This window comes from Hydra vulgaris, chromosome 08 (genome assembly GCF_038396675.1).
Source record: "Hydra vulgaris chromosome 08, alternate assembly HydraT2T_AEP".
NCBI lineage: Eukaryota > Metazoa > Cnidaria > Hydrozoa > Anthoathecata > Hydridae > Hydra > Hydra vulgaris.
This window is the reverse complement of record NC_088927.1, coordinates 21,330,979-21,340,153: the sequence shown is the minus strand read 5'-3', so window position 1 is coordinate 21,340,153 and position 9,175 is coordinate 21,330,979. Positions and strand designations below refer to the sequence as shown.

Here is a 9,175-nt window from a genome sequence, read left to right as displayed (position 1 = left end):
TTTAAAAAAAAAGTTTTAAACATTTAAACTTCCGAAATAAGATAGAATTATATACTGATAATTTAAAATTAATTCAGTGCATATTTCAGTGAAATACCTTCAGTAAGTACTGCTATGGATGTAAAAGTTTACACAACTGAAATAAAGCTGATGTTAGGATCGCTAAATAAATAGTTAGACTAAATAATTAATAGATAAAATAATAACAAATGAAAATAAATTACTAATATTTTATCCACCATTTTTTTATTTTCATTATATAAGTATAATAAAAAAATTACGCACAAATATATTTTATAATTCAATAATTTTTTTAGAGTGCAGAAACTAAAGTTTTATTTTTTACCGCTTTGAACAAACTTCATAATAAATAGTTGTGGATAAAACTTGATCGAAAAACAATAAGTATATTGTTTCTGAAACAACTGTGCACGTTGGACCAGATCCTGTTCTTTTTGTCAATTTTTCTATTATATTCTTTATCACTTCGAAAAGACTTAAAGTAAAACTTGGCGTCACAAATAGTAGCAACAAAACAAATACATGAGTAGATGTAACCATTTTACAACTTCTAAATAAATAAACATTTATATGTAATATATGTTTACTTTATAATACAGGTACATTGATATAACATAGATAAATTAAGTTTATATGTACTTACTAAATTGAATTTTTAAAATAAATGAAAATTTTTAAAAAGTTTTATAATTGAGTTTTATATGTGAAAAGTTTTATATATTATGCAAGTATTATTTTATCAAGTTTTCCATGATATAATGAGTTTAATAAAATAGTAAATAACATAATATAATGAATTTAATAAAAATAAAGATTACTTTAAGTTTTTTTAACTAGTTTCTAAAATAACAAATATGAAAAAAAGCTTTTATGAAAATTTAAAGAAAGTACATATTTTATGTAACATACCAATATTTTTAATTTTTGACTAAACTAGTTTAGGAAGAAAATGGAAAACGTAATTTCCTGCTAATTTAAACTTTAACTAATATTTAAAAAAAATAATAATATCATAAACATTAATAAAAAACAGCAAAAATATGTAGTTAAAAAAAGTATATTATTATTTACTTCGTCATTATAAACATTTTTTACAAGTAATCATTATATAAAGCAAGATAATAATTAACTACGAGAAGCTTGCAACCATAAAATAAAAAAATAATTTAAGTAAGAAATTTAACAAGATTACTATTATTATTATTATTTTCTGTTAGAAATTTCGTCATTACGTCAAAAAAAGTACTGTTTAACTATGCTTTTAAAATAACTTATTAAGGTTATAAATTTCATGTTATTTCATTAAGAACTATGTTTCATAGACGAGGTCTATATGAAATTGAGTAATCTGTTTTTTAAGTTGAAATTTTTTAAGGTAAGTTAAAGTTGTCGATAAACACTATATTTGTGAGTACCTCATTTAGCATTTATGATTAATTTTTTTAAATTGATTATTAAATAATTTATAAACATGTCATATCTATATTTAAATATGAACAACAAGTTTTGGAACAGGTTTAACTATTGTATATTAGAAGCTTAAATTTCTTGGAGTAACGGCTTGGTGTGGGTGCATTAATGCGCATAAAATAGAACTCTATTGGCTTGTTTTTGTTTTATATATATGTACTTTTTAATGTTGAAAAGTAAATACTTGCCCAAGCAATATTATAATAGCTTATGTAGCTATGGATGAAGAAGTAATATTAACATTTTTAACCTAGTAGGTGTTTTATTTTATGCATAATGACTTTTTGTTTTATAAATTTTGTTTTTAACTAGCGTTAATAAAATTTTCAATTAAGATGTTTATCAAATATAATGATTAGGTTCAAAAGTGATGCAATATTGTTTGATATAATTTTGTTTGTTAGCTGAGGAAGTTGACGAGGCAAGTCATCGGGCTCGCCTCTTCGTTGTTTATTGCTGTTGAAACAGAATATAGTTAGATTTATTAATATTCAAAGAGTTTATTTGGTTTGAAATATTCATTAACGGTTTCCAGCTCACAATTTAGTGTAGAGAAAGTTGTTTTTATATTGGAGTTGGAATAAAAAACAATAACGTCATCAGTAAAAAGAACGAAATTAAGCATATTTCAGGATAATTTGATATCAAATATAAAATAAACAAAGAATAAAACTAATAATAAATAAAACATTACTCATATAAAAATATCTATATAAAGTTTATTTTAATAAAATTAATAAAAATGGAAAATGTTGGAATTATAATGAAACTTTAATATAAGAATGCTTTGAAAGTAAATAAGATCATAAGATCATCTTTTTTAGTTTTTTTTTTAATCTTTTAGTTGTCTCTTTAGGAATGATTAGAGGGTGTTAAAAATTTAGAAATGATCAGAGTTTGTAAACTAGTGAGGATGTAAATTAGTGACAAAACTCTGTGTAAGGCTCAGTATAAATATATTTCATTGATAAAATGGCAAATAAAAAATGCTTGAAAAATTTATTTTTATTTGTCAATAAAAGGTTTCACTGATGTCAGTAGACATGAGGTGACATGGTTTTTATGGCTACGGCTGCAACCATTTTATAATTATATTATGTAAAACTTATTATTGTACCATGTGATAGTTAAGACCAGGGCAGCCACCCTACGTAATAGGGACGCTAAAAGACTTGCACAAAATTTTTTTAAAGAGTAGATACAGAATATAGACTTACATTAAATTTGAACAGTAGTGGTGCAATGTTGAGAGCTCTGGTTTTAGAAAACGAGCATAAAAGCAACAGCAGTAATAAAGCAAAAGCTTCCTCATTTAAAGTTTTTCCATCGTGCTCAAGACATTAGAATTTCTTCGAGAACCTTAATAACCGAAAAATACAGTGCTGGACAAAAATATAGATGCACATAAGGAAGAAGAAGAAAGAAAAAAAAGTGTTTTATTTTAGGATTTGTAAAAGAAAGTCATTAGAACAAAACTTTTTTTAACATTTAGTAATTAATTTTTTAGTTTGCACATTAAAAAAATAAAGGTAATTAACGTTAGTGAGAAATTTGAAAGTTTAAAATACTTTTAAAATATATTTAGTTAAAATAAACTAATATAACAATTTAACAAACATTTATAGATGCATTAAAGTTTCGTAACCAATTTTTAAAATAAATGTACTTTGCTTTGTAACTCGCTAAAACATTAACCTCATCAGTTTCATAATAATTCTTTCGGAATGGACTGCCTAGTGCTTTGAAAAATATTTGATCAGTGCTTGTTATTTTATCACCAGACATTTTTCTACCAAGCTACATATGTTCTTAATTGGATAAAAATCTGGTGGTCAGGCACATCCATGGCCGCAGAGAGAGAGAGAGAGAGAGAGAGAGAGAGAGAGAGAGAGAGAGAGAGAGAGAGAGAGAGAGGAGGGGGATTATATTATCCTGGGGCCCGGCTATGTTCACGGGTCTGGACTTATGAATTACAAATATTGTATTTGCTTATCCAAACATAATGCAGATGACTTTGTTGATCAAAACACAGTTTTCAACATTAGTATCGTAAAGTAACCGTTTTTCAAGTTTAAATGCAAGCAGTATAAATATTTTATAAATTTTATAAGCTAAATTATTTAGAAATAATTCAAAAATTAAAACATCAAAAGATAAACAATTATGTATCAACTACTTTGAGCGTATTATTTAGAAGCATTTATGACGGCGTTTGTATTTTTTGAGTACTCTAGATCATTCGCGGTACTTTAAATCACTTGCCGTATTTTAGAATGAAAGTTAGAAATAGATTTTAGAACAGAATGCTAGAAAAGAGTATTAGTGAAAATTTTATTTTGGTGGCAATAAAAATTGCTCTTGGAAAAAATTCCCCGGAAAAAAATCCACCATGATTTTTTTTTTTTTTTTTTTACAGTGGATATAATAAACGATATATAAAAATAATAGTTTTTATAATATAAATATTTCATACATACATATGTTACAATCAAAACCTTAATCCTTCATTTTTCATAAATCGACTGACAAATAAGTAGAATATGCTAGAAGTATTTATTTAGAATATTTAATTAGAATATTTATTTAGAATATTTATTTAGAATATTTATTTAGAATATTTATTTAGAATATTTATTTAGAATATTTATTTAGAATATTTATTTAGAATATTTATTTAGAATATTTATTTAGAATATTTATTTAGAATATTTATTTAGAATATTTATTTAGAATATTTATTTAGAATATTTATTTAGAATATTTATTTAGAATATTTATTTAGAATATTTATTTAGAATATTTATTGACTGACAAATAGGTAAAACATGCAAGTAGGTGTGCATGCATCAACTGACAAATAAGTTGAACATGCAAGGATTACCGCCCACAGTGACTAAAGGTTTTGGTTTGGACAAGGCAATCTATCAATTTCAAAAAAGAATTTAAAGAATTTTTTTATGCAGGGAACTTTTTTTTTGGGGATTTTTTCTCAGGTGGATTTTTTCCGAGGAGTATTTCCAAGGAGATTTTTTCCGGGAAGGTTTACTTCGTAGAACCGTTTTTTATTTTTAATTCTACAGTTTAGTTTAACCAGTTATATGTTACCGTTTCACCAGTTAAATATAGAGTTTCGTTAAAAGGAATAAAGCATTAAATTATAAAAATTGCTTTTTTTATAAAATATACGAATGCATTTTTTTAATAAAATATATGAAGGTATTTTTTAATAAAGTATATGAAAAAAATTTGTTATATATATTGCTTGATTATATACTCACCATCGATATTCATCCTTATGTTTTTATCTCTCTCAAAATGCTTTATTTACTGGAACAATAATTAATGCCAATTTATATCAAATCTCATTTCAAAGTATAATAAAAAATTAATTGCTGTTGCAAATCTAGTGCTCAAAAGTGGAAAGAAATATTGTCGAAATTCAAAAACGTAAATGAAAAACAAACACTACTTCAAAGTTATGGTTTTTCAGTGTCTCCGAAAGAGATATATTCAGAAAATCAATATCATAATGTAGAAGCAAATTTTAACGACGAATTTTAACGACGACGTTGTAGATCAAGTAGTAGATTTAGTTAACATGACTGAAATCTTATCAGTTCCTGATAACGTTGAAAATATAAAAGATAAAAAAAAAACTGTAGAAGATTATAAAAGATAACCCGTTGAAAATAAACTCTCTTTATGGTTGTTTTAGTTTAAACCTGTGCGGTGTCCATGCCGCAGAGTGTTGTACTAAGGTTATAAACTTTTTCGGTGTTGCACAAACGACTTATAACTTGTTCTGCTCTAGCTCGCAAATATAGCAAATTTTAAAAGAACACATTGGATGCTCTTTGCCATGTATGTTGTATGCACATAGGTCAGCTAAGATTGACAGTGTAAAATCTTTTGCAGAACATATTCTTGGTTTGAAGAATGTTATTCAAAACTTAAAGAACTTAAAGAAGCTAAATCTGAATGGCGAGACTCGATCAGATATCAAAGATATTAAAAAATACTTTCCTTAATTTGAGTGCATCATACTCGCAAGCACTTGGTTTAAAGTTTTAACAAGCATCAATTACAGAAACACAGTTCTGCGACTTTGGATGTAGAGGTTGTAAATTTAAATATTGAGATGATCTACCTTTTCCTGAGTTTTTTATATTTGCACCTACTCCCTACTCAACAAGATGTCATGCCCAAAAACTTATTCCACGTAATAAATGTAATAACGACATACGCAGATTTTTTTTCCACGACAAAATTAAGATATAGAAATCTCTCCCTAATTTTATTGTTTATTCGTCCACTTTGTCTTTGTTAAAAATCAAATTTAAAATGTATAACTTTCATCACTATTGCGTGCTACATAAGAGTTATTTTGATATAACCTGTATCACCTTTCTGGTTTTTTTCTTTAAATGCAAATAAATTATATATATATTCAACTATAAAACTTGTCATATATATATATATATATATATATATATATATATATATATATATATATATATATATATATATATATATATATATATATATATATATATATATATATATATATATATATATATATATATATATATATATATGTATATATATATATATATATATATATATATATATATATATATATATATATATATATATATATATATATATGTATATATATATACATATATATATATATATATAGACCCTATGAGGAGGGGTACGGTTGGTGCGCCATGCCGGGGCCCATAAAAGTTTAGGGGCCCATGAATAATATAACTTGACGTAATTTGACGTAAATGTTTTACTTCTGAATATTTCGATTTTATTAATGCAAAGTAGCGGTAAGTTACCGATAGGAAGAAAGACATTACATGGCAACTATAAAACTTGTCATTGGTTTGTCTTCGCCTATGTTATGCAATTCGCCGATGCAACGTTAAATCGTATTAAATTTAAAAAAGAACTTTATAATAAATGTAAAATGAATCAAATAAATATATAAAAATATATATAAAATATGAAATAAATAACTTTTACTTGTTTTCTTTAATTTATATATTTCTTTAAGATCAGATATGCAACTTTAGATGTAGAGGTTTTAAATTTAAAAAGAATTTAATTTTAAATCAATGGAAAGTTCTTGCTGAAAACCTGGAAAGCGCGGACTGGCTCTGGTGAAAACCGGAGAATTTACCGGAGGGCCCTCGGCCCTATCAAATGGATATTGGGCTCCAAGGTTGTTTTTTTTGTTACTACAATACATTGTAAGTGCCGTAATCAGTTCTCAGTCAGGGAATCATTTTTTAAAATTATTTAAACAGTATTTTGCCGACTTAGATTAAGCATTTTTAAACCTTGTTTGCATAATGCTTGTAAAAAATGCGTAGAATTTAAAGCAACCCATGAAACTTATACATCAATATTTTTTTTGTACATTAGTATATTCATAACATTTAATTTCAAGAAATATTTATTGAAGATAAGAAAAGTTTACTTTAATATATTAATATATTAAGTATAACTATAAATATATCGGATAAAGAAAATGAAATGAAATGAGTTTTTTAAACGAAGTTGTTAAATATTTTTATTTTATTTTTGTCATTGCCTTTTAATTATTTTTTAAATAAAGTAAGAAAATAGCAGATAATTTTTTTTAATTTTTCTAAATATTTAAAATAAATTAATTTTTTGAATTATGTAATTCAGAGATTATTTTAAATCTTTGATTTATTTATTGATTATTGATTTATCAATTTGTTCTAATTTTAAACATTTTGTTATTTACGAAAATTGACACGTGATTTTCTATTTTTTAGATAATATTAAAACTAACTTAAATGCAAAAGATTTGTTTTTTGTGAATATACACTTAAAAAAAATCTATATATCGTATCATTATAGGTAAGTGTATATTCATAAATGCATATTTATAGATTTTTTTAAGTGTATATTTACAAAACAGGCCTATAATGAGTTTATTAAAAAAAAGCAAGTGATGAGTTTATTAAAAAAAATTAGGAAGCGTGGAGAAAACGGCACTTTGTTGTCCAAGAGCCTTGACAGATTAAAGATAGCCCTGTGTACATTGCATGATCGCAGTGGTAGTAGTTTTGAGTTGCAACTTCTAGTTGACAGAGTGTAATCTTTAATTTTTATTAATTTTTTTTGTTTGTTATAATGAGAATGTAACAAAAAACTGAGTTTCAGTCAATTAATGCCAAATTAGCATATTGAGTTCATTTAGAATGAGATGTGAACTTATGATGTGAGTCTTATTTCGATACATATTTTTAGATTTGTCTAGTATTCAAATTCTCTACAATATGCCTTGCTTTTAAATATCCAAATTTTGTTTTGACTTTTTTTTATTTCAGAAATGCCACAAGACACTGTGAAAGTCACAATTTCTAAACAAAGCACATTGTGTAAATGAGTTTCAAGAATTAGTAACTAAAAATGTTGATATTTAAGCAGCATTCACTCCTAACAGCCTACAAACCATTGAATTTCAAGGAGATGGACACGAAACAGTACCGGCTATTGAGATTGCTGGAACAGAAGCGTCGTCATCACTGCCTGCAATCCGTTGAGTTTCAAAAAGACGGACAAGAAACGATTTCACTTTGTGAGTGGTTTTTTTTATTTGTTAAACTTTCTAACAACATTTAAAACTATTTTTACCATTTTTTTAACACCATTTATTGCAAGAGGTGAAAATGGTATTTGAAATGATATTGGCTCATTCATGTAAAAGAATATGATTGCTACCCAAAAATAGCATGTACTAAATAATAATGATCTTCTGAAACGAATACTGGCTGTTTCAAAATATTTAGGAAAACCATATTTTCCATATAGAGGATATCGGAATGAAGCAGGTTTAAACCACAATTAAGTAGCCTCCTCATCTGTAGTGATCTTCTTGGCCTTGGGGAGGTGAATTGACAAAAAAAAAAAAAAAAGTCTATTCGCATTTTATTTATCTCATCAAAAATCAAATAAAAGTCTAAGTAAAATTTAGTTAAGAGCTTCTATCGATTTGAACAAACTTCTTGGTACATTGTTATAGATACAACTTGACCTAAAAACATAAAGTATAGTGTTTCGGAAATAACTGTGCATGTTGGACCAGATCCTGTTCTCTCAGTGTTTTGTCTTTTAGCTCGTAAGTGATTTGAGCCGATAATTCTGAAACTTTGCGAAACAATGAAAAGAATTATTAAAGCACAAGTTAACGTCGTCATTTTGACCTTTACTTTGAATGAAAAATCCAACTTAATGTCATTATTTATTATGTTCTCTCTATGTGTATGTTACATAATTACGTAAATTATCTTATCTCCAAAATTGCCAAAGGAAACAGTCTTAATATAAGATTTATTAAAACTTTGCAATAAAGTTTTTCTTATAAAAATCATATTGAATAAAGAATATATATAAAATATAATTTGAAAAATAAAAAGTTATTTAAGATCATTAAAAATCATCATAATTATTTAACAATTTTTAAAGTATATTTAAAATACATTTCGCTCATTTGTATATTTTTAATTTCGAAATTATTTTCTTATATAAACATGCAAAATAACTTTTTAAGCAACTTTCAACAAAATCGTCGTACCGTAAACCGGGGTAACTTTGGCCAGCGGGGTAACTTTGGCCATTTTTAAAAATTTTAATTAAA

At 25.5% G+C, this 9,175-nt stretch overlaps 1 long non-coding RNA gene across 1 annotated transcript; it reads right to left on the bottom strand.

Moving 5' to 3' along the window:
- Positions 1 to 333: 333 nt before the first annotated feature.
- On the bottom strand, positions 334 to 897 carry LOC136084225 (uncharacterized). The gene is made up of 2 exons (XR_010640408.1): positions 840 to 897; positions 334 to 571 (listed from the first exon to the last, which is right to left on the bottom strand). It is a non-coding gene; the product is annotated as an uncharacterized LOC136084225 (long non-coding RNA).
- Positions 898 to 9,175: the final 8,278 nt, after the last annotated feature.